At 34.5% G+C, this 11927-nt stretch overlaps 1 pseudogene; it reads right to left on the minus strand.

Moving 5' to 3' along the window:
* Nucleotides 1-5860: 5860 nt before the first annotated feature.
* On the minus strand, nt 5861-6336 carry LOC102012571 (annotated as a pseudogene).
* Nucleotides 6337-11927: the final 5591 nt, after the last annotated feature.

Genomic DNA, 11927 nt, shown 5'->3' on the forward strand with positions numbered 1-11927 from the left:
GAGGCCAAGAGAGTGGAAAGTCAGATGACAACGCACAGTTGGTAGAGTAAGGTCATAAGGAGAATCAGGAAAGGAAATGTGCAGAACTGAGGGCAAAATGAGGAAGTTGTTAATTGGACAAACTTGCATTGCATTTGCAGGAAAGAGACTCAAGTTGCATGAATTAGTACAAGCTTGATAGACCAACAAGATGGACACATCCAAAGGATGAAATATACGAGACCCAGTGAAGAAATGATAGAAGGTCAAAGATGAGCCTATGTCTAGAACTGATGAATGGAAATAGGGCAGGTGTCATTTCCTAAGTTTGAAACACTGAGGTGATTATTCGTACTGCAGTATATTGACGTTAATTTTGAGTCATCACATAGAAATAAATTTCAATATATATTTATAACATAAATAAGGATAATGAACAAAATGAAACAGTTTTTCTCTAAATACTACAGTAATGTATTTCTGTGATTATAGTATGTAATATGTATTTATGAAATGCATTTTATGTGGTCAAATCTCCTCGTAACCAATACTCACAAAAAAACCATAAGAAAGAAAGAAAGAATAGGCCATTAGGTTAAGCAAAATCTTAAAATAATTATTAATATGTAGAAAATTTTGAAAATATCTAGAAATCTTTACTGAAAAATTAAAATTAAGAAAACTGTAAGAAAATATATGCAAATTGAACATCATCTTTGTCAATATAAGTATTATATAGTGTACATTACATGGAAATAAATGTTAGTGTAATATTTCTGTTCATTGTGACATTTCTTTGCTCCTTCCTTTTGGTATGAATCCAGAAGCTTAAGCTTATCATTACTAAATTTATATATAAGGTCAGATTGGGCTTTGCTATTTGATATTTGCTATTGTTGCTGGGTTGGGGCTGCCGATGTTCTGAATTATGGGCCAGTTGGATGGTAGATGATGCCTGCCTTCCATTGGGCTGATCAGGAAACGAAGCCACAGGCAGTGAGCATTTCCAAGACCTATTACCCTGTAGAATGGCTGTTTATTTCAAATCACATTTGAGTGTCCTAAATATTCAGGATTAAGCACACAATGCAAATGATCTGGATAATGGCTGTTGTAATTTATACCTGTATTGAGTGCTTCTGTGTGGTTCCAGGGCAGTTTGTCTGCCGGGATCTCAGAGGCGCTACCCTTGTACTGTTCCTGGGGTATTCTTTCTGCTGTTATGAATCTTACCTTGCAACACACACCTTCTATGTCAAAAATTTTTCATAGCTTTGATTTTGAGAATAGTATAGATGTTTTCTTCACAATCGTGTCCATCTTTGTTTAAAAAAATCAATATATTAATCTTAATAACATAAATATACATTGGATGTCTTTTTTTGCATGTGTTATTGTCTGAGAGGTGACAGAATATTTTCATCAGTAAGGCTACAACTGACTACCATTACATCATATCTTATGTGTCACATAGTTCTGGAAAGTATTATTTCAAAAAAATTATTCTAACATATTTGAATTTTAGTAAGGAATTCTTACTGTTTTTAACTAAAAGTGAACATAATTTATAAGTTCATACTTTCATTCTCATATATTAAATGGCAATAATTTTATAGAACTATTTATCTATTGTTTTTCAAAAATAAGTATTGTCAATAATCACTTTAAATATAAGTGGATTAAATATATTTGTTAAAAGACAGAGATTGTCAGACATTTCAAAAGTATATGATTCAGGCTGAAGATGTTGTTTGGTAAATGTACACTTACATAGCATTAGTTAGTTAATAGCTTCAATTCTCAGAACTGTAAAACAAGAAAACTCATTTATACACTGCCTTCCTGCCATACTTTCTTGTGTTGACACAATACTGCACACCCACAGTTTAAAGGATGAAATTTTGTGGAGGTTTTGGTACATAGTCGACTGGTTCCCAGGTGGAGTGACATGGCAGAAGGGGATGGCAGAGGAGGGTTGTTCATGACATGGAAGACAAGAATTAGACTGAGATCTAAGAAGAGGAGAGGGAGATATGTCTATCCAGGGTACACCCACAGTGACCCACCTCCCCCAACAAGGCTTGATTTAGTTACTTTTCTCATTGCTGAGACAAAATATCTAAGACCCCAAGTTAAAGAGGAAAAGTTTCTTATAGTTCACTTTATAGAGGTTTCAGTGTAGAGTTTGTTGGCTCCAAGGCAGGGTGGGGTAGCTGGGGCATTGAAGAGGAAAAACATTCATGACAGGCAGAAGGCAGCCAAGCAACAAAGTAATAAAGAAGCACAGTGGGCCTGCCTTCTGTCTGTCTCATTTTATCCATTCAGGTTACCTGCCTTTTGGATGATGCTACCCACACCCAGGTTGGACCTTCCCATTATCAACACCCAGAACTATGCCAAATTATTCAGTGGACAAATTTAGTAATCACACTCTGAATTCTAGCATCACACACTTAATCCCAGTATCACATATGCCATATCCAGTCACCTCTGAAAAGCCTGACCTATGAGCACATGAGGCTTTATGGGGCCATCTATATATAAGTCATAATAAGGCTTCACCTCCCGACATCACATTGAGCTACTAAAGCATTGGTGGGCTCTTTCATTGACTGATAAGCATCATGCCACCATGACCCAATCATTTCTCCAAATCCCCACCTATAAGCAGGAGGCTTTCATAGGACATATAGGTGTGGACTATAACACTACCAGAAACCACTGCAAAAATGAAGTAGCATAGAAAAATAAAGGGGAGGGATAAAGAAAGATATAAGATTTTGGGCCAGGGATGTAGCTCAACAGTACAGCACTTGCCTGACAAGCACATGGCCCTGTGTTTATTCCTACTACCAAAAATAAAAGATACAGCACGTTAAAACAATTTTATTAAGCTGAAATAGTTTTGTTCATTTACGACTAGCAATACTGAGCAATGAAAATTATTGGAAATAAAAAGAGACATTAGATAATGATTAAAAGATAAATTCTGTCATAAGACATAACAATACATAAATCTTTTGCCTAACATTAGTGCAATGAAAAGGCAAGACAAGGAGAAATAAACATAAATCCACTGGTGTAGGTCAAATTAGTAATAAGGACAGATATTACAAACAAAACATTAATGAGGAAAGAACTAAACTAGAGTATAATCAATCAATTGGGTCTAATTTACATTTATTTACATTTATTTATACTTAACCCAAAACATCAGAATACAAATTATCCTTTTAGTCATATGCAATATTCTCTAAAATATACTACATTTCTGGGACTAAACATATCAGAGTAAGTTTAAAAGAATATAAGTTATACAATATATACTTTAACTTCATAATAGAATTAAATTAAGAAAAATTAACAGAGAAATAAGCAAAAACTCCAAAGTAGATGGCAATTAAACAAAATCTTCTCATATTGCATAATTCAAAGAAGAAATCTCAAGAAAAAAATTAAAAGTTATGGTGAACAAAATGAAAATGCAACTTATCAAAATGTGTCTGTGAAATAAAAATAGAAGAGTAGAATTATAAGAATGCATATATAGATCAGAAAACAATGGAACTCTAAATATTAGTAATAAACATTTAAAATAACAAGACAAAGAATGTCAAATTATATGCAGGACAGGAAGAAAAGAAATAACGTTTAGAGCACAAATCAATGAAACACAAATTTACTACAAAAGTCAGTTGCTTTTGTACATATCAACAAAGACTGACATGAAATTAAAAATAAGATACCACTTAAATTAACACTCCCAAAATACTTAGGTACACATATAACAACATGAATACATTAATTCTCTAGGAAAACTTTTAAAATATGATAAAAGGAATAAAAGAAATAAAAATAAATTTTCTGTTCAATGATTGGAAGAGTCAATATCAAAAAATGAATGTCAGTTGTTTCAAACTTTACTGTAGAATCAACATAATCACAATCAAGATCCATGGAAGTTATTTTCTGTGCACTAATATGTTTATTCAAAGATTATAAAAAGAGACAATATATCAATTAACTTGGTCAAAGATACAGAGCAAATACAGGTGAACACATTGCATTGAATTTGATCTGCAGTCCAGAAAGACACAATCCTAAGTGTCATTATTTAATACAGATTTAAGCCCCAAATGTCAGCATCCCAAAAGTTGAAATGTGAGATTACCATCCCAAAAGTTTAAAATTAGTAACATAAAAAAATCCCAAAAGATTAAATTCCTTCACATAAAATTCCACAAAAAAATCAAATTATGTAAAAGGTATTTCCTTTGTTCATGTTTTAAAGGGATTTATTTGAGAAACATAAAAATATGAGAATAATATTTAATGGTCCATTTTGTATAATGAAATCTGCCATAACATTCATGATTTTGGAAGTTTAAACCCTGAAATATACTAACAATGTCATGTAGAGATAATTGTTATAACTAGACAAACCAGAAATAAGTAAAATTAAAATTCAATTGTATTGTAGTTGGTGATTGTGTGCATTCAGCTCTATAGATTCAGCCACCTGAAATACCATGATGGAAAATATGACCTTGGAAAAGTTTAATCAAGAACTATAAGGCCTCACCTCTGTATATACAATCATACAAGAACTAACATCTCAAGAAATATTTTGACTCACAAATGCAGATATAGAGGCTGGAGATATAGTTCAGTGGTGCAAGCACCTGCTCGACAAATGTGAGGTCATGAGTTTGATTCCTGGTACCAAAAAAAACCAAAACAAATAAACAAACAAGAAAAAACAAATGCAGATGTACTTCAAAAATATTCCTTATTATATTAAATAAGTTTCAAGTTTTTATATATAAATAGTACTAACACACAATCACCATAGTGATAAAGTATGTTCATGTCATCTAATTTGCAAAATGTGAATAAGACAAATTAAAACTCTCTACTTCTCTGTGCCCCAGAATTGGAAATGATGGAACGATGAACTACAAAACTTGGCAAATTAAAAAAGTATATATAAAGCTATCAATTTAAGTTCAACCGGCACAGCTAAAAAGGAAACTTCATAAATGAAAAAAATGCATAGTAGGGGTGTATTATAGGTAATTTCCTATTCTGTAACAGTTGGTTAACTAAGATTATCATCAACTACATTTTGAATCTCAGACCGTAATGAATAACTACTGCTCACTTTTTATGGTATGATTATTCTAGCAATGGAGTCACATTCATTTCCCACCTGTCACTGCTCTTTTTGAATTCCTGTGAACCCAGATACACCAGCACGAGCTCTGTCTATTACATTTCTCACATTTTGTGCTGTGCTTGGTGTTTGGACCAGTGGAACTGCATTCTAATGCATCATGTTTGCATTCCTTGTGGGGAGGTGGTACATGTATATCAAATATCTATATTCTACTTTTCAGCCCTTTTCCCATCTTCCCCTTCCCACTCCACCTATCTTTTCATGCCCTCCTTTTTTGGGTGATGTTTGCAGTGCATAACGTTTCCACTCCATGTGCGGGTTGGTATACGTATATGACACATGGTACGTCTTTTCTCATCTATCTTACCACCACCTTTTAAGCCACCTTTCCTTTGATAGAGATCTATCTCCCTACTTCCTATCGTCTGTCTTCTATCTTGCCCTTTATTTGTACTATAAGAGAAGCATGTGATAGGTAAGCTTGTGTGTCAGATACTTTTTTCATTGTTTAGTTTTTATTGATAACCATAAACTCTGCAATCCAGCTACATTTAGAGGAAAACAAAGGAAATACGGAAGCCAAAGAACTGCAGAAAGAGCAGACATGATGGGGAACTGTGAGCAAGGGGTGCAGGGTGCTCTCCTGAGCTAAAGTAATGGTCTGGTGGCTGTGATACACACAAGTCATTTGTGTTAGAGTTGTGCCTAGTTGGTGACAGTGATCTTCTTACTGGTCTTGCGGTTCCTGGACCTGAATCACTCTGTGCCTTACCCAGTGTAAATGCCCTCTTTCACCTTCCTGAAAATCATGTGCTTGCTCTCCAACCTTGGTCTTGGCAATGCAGGTGAAAAACCGGGAACCGTTTGCGTTTGGTCCAGCACTTGCCGTGGACAAGATGCCAGGACCTGTGTGCTTCAGGATGCAGCTCCCATCATCAAATTTCTCCCCATAGGTGAACTTGCTGCCAGCGCTCTTGTGACCTGTGATGTTGCTACCCTGGCACACAAATCCTGGAATAATTCTCTGAAAGCAGGAACCCTTATAAACAATCATTTTTCTCCTGTGTTCAAGGCATGAAAGTTTTCTGCTGTCTTTGGAACTTTGCAAACAGTTTGACTGAGACATGGCCTAAGGGCTTGCCATGGGCAATGATGTCAAAGAACGTGGTGGGGTTGAGCATGGTGGACAGCAAAGGACTAAAGGGGAAAGTAGCAACATCTGCAAAGCCATCTCTGATTTATTTACTTAATATTATGGTCTCAAGGTGCATCCCTTTGTCTACAAATTACTCATTTGTTTTTCTTTATGCTAAAGTGCCACTCTCAAGTGTAAATACCACATTTTCTTTATCCATTCATCTATTGATGGACATAAGTATTCATTATTCCAGAATATAATGTCTCTTAACTTTTAGAGGATGATATCTACAGGAGAATATCTTGGTCAAACGAAATTTTTAGTTTCAGACTTTTTTGTGGCATGTCCACGCTGATAACCATACTAGTTGCACTAGTTTAAGGTTCCATCTTCCCTGTGGCATTTGTTATTTCATTTCTTGATACAGACTATTTTGCTTGGGTTTGCTGGAATCTCAGTGTTGTTTTAATTTGCATATCTCTGATGGTCAGCAATATTGAACATTACTTCATGTATACGTTAATCATTAGTATTTCTGTGAAATATCTATTTCAGTTGCCCAGTTTTTATTGGATCTTTTACTTCAGGGAGTCTAATATTTTAGCTTCTTATATATTCTAGATATGATTCCTTTGTCTGAGGAATAAATGGCAAAACTTGTTCCCATCCTGAAGGTTGTTTATTTACTCTGTAGGTTGTTTCTTTTGCTGTGAAGAAGCTTTTTTAAATTTGATACCATCCTGCTTGGTAATGCCCAGAACTATTCCCTGTGCAACTAAGGTTATGTTCAGAAAGCCCTTACCTATGCCTAAGAATTCCAAAGTTTTATCCATTTTGTCTTCCAGCATGTTAACTGTTTCTATTTTAACAGTCAGTCCTTTTAAAACATGGAATAGATCCAAAAGATAGATTTCAAACTCTTGTGTACAATGAGCAAAGAATTGTAAGTTTACTTCTAATGCTGAAAGAAAACCAGTTACATTTATTGAAGATAACAGAAAAATGTGCTGAGGTAAGGTCCATGCCAGCAGAAGCAAAAAAGTCATGAGCAAAACATTGGTGCTTAAGCAACAGGGAAACTAAAAAGCACCCAGACGGACTCAGGCTTTCCGTTTACTAAGGAAGTGTTCTACAGTCTCGAGCCTCTCATTAGGTGTCTAGGTAAGATTGGCAGGAACGATTAACAGTGCTGAACCATCCTGAGTTAGGGACTTCAACAAGTATGTTTTTTCAGAGTTCAGTGATTTAGGTATGTATACCATGCTCTGCTGAAAATAAGGTCTAGCTGGGAGACGCTCAGCCTTGAAAGTAGGTATCAAAAACATCATTGCCTATCAGCTTACCCTGTTGATCTGTATGACAATATTCTTTTCTTACCTTACACCAGAGGTAATGTAACTCAGGGTGATGAAATTTTTCTTTTCAATAAAATAATCTGATCTTATTTGATAGCTCCACATTATAAACCCTACATCAAACCAGATGACTTTGCAGACTATTTCCCCTCAGGTAAATGTATGTTATCTACACTGCAATAATGATATCAAAGATAATAAACGTGAAGAAGCCCCAGTAATAATTTTTCACTACTTTATTGGTATTTTCTCAAAATCAAAATAATATTAAGGTCATAAACTTGCTTTTTTTTTATTCTCCATTTTGGGACTTGACCCCAGGATCTTTGCCACATTGCCCTCCATTTATAAGACATGGGTTCACTAATTCACGAAGTTGACCAGAGTGACTCTAACCTGCAGTCATCCTTGCACACTCTTCAAGGTATGAAGTTTGGAGGAGTGTAACACCATGACCGGGTAAAGTCCTATGTTAATAGCAATCATTTTTTACTAAGTTTATTTGTATGTTTTAGGTACACATAATGATTACCTTAATTATAGGGAACTTGCACCTGTACATGATATAATTTGATTCATTTTCCCCATTCCTCACCTTTCCCTCGGTCCCTCTTCCCCTTCCTATTCACAAAAGCATTGTTGTCATTTTTCTTCTTCTTCTTTGATCATTGTTTTCTTTTCCCTTCCTTCCTTTCCCCTCCCTCTTTCCTAGATCCCCTTCCCATTTGGACATATTCTTCCTATTTCACAATATCCATTTTATATTTTGGTTCTTGTTTACACTTTCAGTTTTTCACACCAGAGAAACAATGCAGTCTTTACTCATGTGTGTCCAATTTATTTCACTTAAGAATGTGGCCTCAAGGTGCATGCATTTACCTAAAAATGTCTCAAGCTTATCCTTCTTCATGGAAAAGTAGTAATCCAATGTACAAAAAACCCCCACATCTTCTTTACCCAATCGTCAGTTTGTGGGCATTTGGGCTGTTTCTAAGATTTAACTATTACAAACTGTGTCTCTATAAACATGAGTGTACATATATCACTGTGAAATGATGTTTTTAATTCTTCTGGGAAGATGCCAAGAAAGGGAATACCTGGGTCAAATGGGACCTCCAATCCCCGTTTTTGGAGGAATCTCCATACAAATTTCCATAGTGATTGTACCAGTCTGCACTCCCATCAAAGTCAAAAACCGTTCTTTTTACCCACAGCCTCTCCAGCATTTGTTATTGGTTGATTTTTTGATGACAGCCATTCTTCCGGGGGTGAGATGGAATCTCAGAGTTGTTTAACATTTGCATTTCTCAAATGACCAATGATGTCAATATTTTTTCATATAGTTATTTGCTGTTCTTACTTCTTCATCTAAGAAGTGTATGATGTGAATATTTTTTTCATATAGCTATTTGTTGTTCTTACTTCTTCATCTAAGGAGTGTATGTTTGTTTCAGATAACTATTTTTGGGTGGTATTTTTAAATGGGGGTGATTTTTTTGAGTTCTTTATATATTCTATGTAGTAGTTATTTGTCTGAGGAACAGCTGGCAAATTATTTTTCCACATTGTGTGTTGTCTCTGCACTCTGTTGGTTGTTTCTCTTGCTGTGGAAAAGCTTATTAACAACATAAGATCCCAGTTGTTGATTGTGTTCCTTTGCTCTTGGGTAGGAAGAACCAATATAGTGGAAACTGCCGTACTTCCAAAATTGATATAATGATTTATTGCAATCCCAATCAAAATTCAAACAGCATATCTCATAGAAATAGAGAAAACAATCATAAAATTCTTGTGGAAACAGAAGAGATCTAGAATAACAATCGCAATTTGGGCAACCAGGCAAAGGCAGGGGGAACCACATTCCATGACTTGAAATTATACTACAAAGCTACTATGATAAAAACAGCATAGTACTGCCAAAAAAAAAAAAAAAAAAAACAAAAAAAAAAAAAAAAAAAAAAAAAAAAAACAGATCTGAGAACCAATGAAACACACTAGAAGATACAGAAACAACTCCAGCCATACTTAGCTATCTTACTTTTTACAAAGGTGCCAAACACGTTCAAGGGAAGAAATATAGCCTTTTTAATAAAAGGTACTATAAAAATTGACTTTTCACATGCTGAACATTAAAACTAGACCCATATCTTTCACCACGCACTAATCTAAAAGAAAAACGGATCAAATATCTAAATATTAAAGCAGACTCTCTAAATTTGCTGGAAGATAGACTAGGGAGAACTCTTGACAACATTGGTGTAGGCAAAGACTTTATGAACAAAATCCAAATTGCAGGAGAAATAGTAGCAATCATTTTAAAAGTAGAATCAATTGTTAATATAGAAGTGTGAATTACAGTTTTTATTTACATAATGAAGATGTCATTTCTTTCTGTTTTTTGTGACTACAAATGGAAAGTTTAAGGATTTTGAGAATGGGTTATTTTATAATGTGATAGTGTTTTGTAATTTTCTTAATCTTATGTTTAAGGTTTTAATGCTCCAAAAGTGTATCTACATGGGAAAATCCCAAAGACTTCTTTAGCAGTAAATAATTTGAGTACTATATTAGTGATATATCATTATTAACTTTATTTTGGGAAATGTGCACAGTATATCCTGATCCTTTTCAATCATATTACTTCCCATTCTCTGTTCTCTGCCCTCCCCCAACCCCATCCTCATGTCCAAAAATCTGCCCTCTAGTTTCTAGCATTGCTCATTTTTCTTCATTCTGCCTGCCTTTTTTTCTTTTCTTTTTCTTTCTTTCTACTTTTTTCTTTCTTCCTTTCATTTTACTCACATAAGAGAAATTATGTGATATTTAACTTTCTGAACATGTCTTATTTAGCTGAACATGGTGGTCTCTGTTTCCATCCATTTATTTTTCCTGCAAATGATAACATTTCATTCTTCTTTATGGCTGAATAACACATGTATTTTGAACTCTGCTCCTATGAACATGGTTATTTATGAATCACTATGGTGTGCTGTCTTTAATTCTTTCAGGATATATCAAAGAATGATACAGCTAGATCCAATGGTACTCCTATTTGTAGTTGTTTTTTGGTAAGTACTAATTACCATACTGCTTTACATTAATAAAAACTGTGGAAGGCTCCTCACTGCTTACATAGTTGCTAAAACTAATTTCTTTATGAAATATTGGTGACGGCCATTCTGAATGGGGTGAGATGCAATCTCAAAATGCTTTTGGTTTACATTCCCGTAATGGATTAAAATATTGGAAATGTGTTTGTGTATTTACTGGCCATTTGTACTTCTCATAGAAAAATCTATTCAATTACCTTGCTCATTATTTTTTAGATTATTTGAATTATTGATTTTTTTCCTTTTTTATTTTAAAGATAAAAGAATGAAAACATCTTAACAAACGCATGTCCATTTAGCAATTAACACACACAAAAAAATACAAGCAATAAAGAATCTCAGACAAGGTGAAAGGAAATTAACAATGGCTGTTGTATTACATATTGATAACCTCAATTTGGATACTCAGATAAACAAACACAGACATTTACATCTTTTAGGTGTCAGTTCTCTATCAGATGAGCAGCTAGCAAAGATCATCTTTTTTGTAAATTGTCCTTTTATTCCGTTAATTATTTCCTTTGTTGTGCAAGTCTTCCATTTGATGTAATCCAGTTCACCTATTCTTGATGTTATTTCTTATTATTGGAGTCCTTTCAATATTTTCCTGTGCCTATAACTTCAAGTGGTTCTCCCCTGGTATCATCTCGTAGGTTTATGTTTTCTTAATTTTATGTTTAAGTCTTTTTTTTTTTTTTTCTGGTACCGGGAATCAAACTCAGGACCTTGGGCTTGCCAGGTAAGTGCTGTGCCACTGAGCTAAATCCCCAGCCCCAAGTCTTTTCATTTTTTAAGATTGATTTTTACTACAGGATGATGAGGTAGGGTATCTGCATGTGCGTATTCATGTTTCCCCACACCAGTTGTTAAACAGGCTAAATCTTCTCCAACGTATATTTTGGGTTGTTTGTCTAAAATCAGATGACTTTAGGTGCACACAGGTTGTTTTCCTTTGTTCTGTTCTATTCCATTAGTCTGCATGCCTATTTTTATTTTAGTACTATGTTGTTTTGTTGTTATAGCTTTCAAGCAGAACCTGAAATTGGATATTGTGTTGCCTCAAGCATTTCTATTTTTGCTCAGGATTGCTTTGGCGACTCTGCCTCATTTTTGCTTCTGTGTGAATTTTAGGAATTTTTTTGTAGCTTTGTGAGGAAAGATGATATTTT

Source organism: Chinchilla lanigera, unplaced genomic scaffold (assembly GCF_000276665.1).
Source record: "Chinchilla lanigera isolate Chin_1 unplaced genomic scaffold, ChiLan1.0 scaffold00033, whole genome shotgun sequence".
NCBI classification, from domain to species: Eukaryota; Metazoa; Chordata; class Mammalia; order Rodentia; family Chinchillidae; genus Chinchilla; species Chinchilla lanigera.